Source organism: Phalaenopsis equestris, unplaced genomic scaffold, assembly GCF_001263595.1.
Source record: "Phalaenopsis equestris unplaced genomic scaffold, ASM126359v1 Scaffold224686, whole genome shotgun sequence".
Classification (NCBI taxonomy): Eukaryota; Viridiplantae; Streptophyta; class Magnoliopsida; order Asparagales; family Orchidaceae; genus Phalaenopsis; species Phalaenopsis equestris.
The window spans coordinates 30,743-31,332 of record NW_018242758.1 but is presented as its reverse complement, the minus strand read 5'-3'; positions in this window follow the sequence as shown (position 1 = coordinate 31,332).

The following is a 590-nucleotide window of genomic DNA, read 5'->3' as shown; positions in this document are numbered from 1 at the left end:
AAGAGTTTAGAAGGCCTTAGTGAAAATTTTTTTTTACCACCCCCTATTCATGGCCGTGGGGTGGATTTTTATAGAAAATGGCTATGGGGATGCTTGGCTGGCCAATTGAGAGGTTAGCCCCACTGCTTAGGTGTCAAGAAGAGGAGCTCTCAGCTCAATTTGGGCTGAGGTGGCCTCTTGGCATGGGTTTGGGTTTTAGCATGTGGGGGCTCACGGTTTTTTTGATTTTAGCTTTGGTTAAGGTGGCTAACCAAGGATTGAATCATGGTTAAAGCTTATGATGCTCAGTAAAAATGACACCATAGGGTATGGACATGTGTCCTTGATTTAACAGTTAGGTCGTTGAACCTTCTATGTACCCTTTAAAGATTAAAACTAAAATTTTTACCCATGCGATAAATATCAAGCCTAACCATGGGTTTATGTTTGACTTTAAACTCAACCCTAGAGTCTAGGATGAGTTATGGTAGGGTTCATTTGACCATACCAAGCTCAATTGGTTTAGATTTGACCATAAGTCCAAAAAGGTGCATGTGACCAAATCTTGTGTTTAAACTAGGTTAGGCATGTCAATTGGCCCAATTAAATAT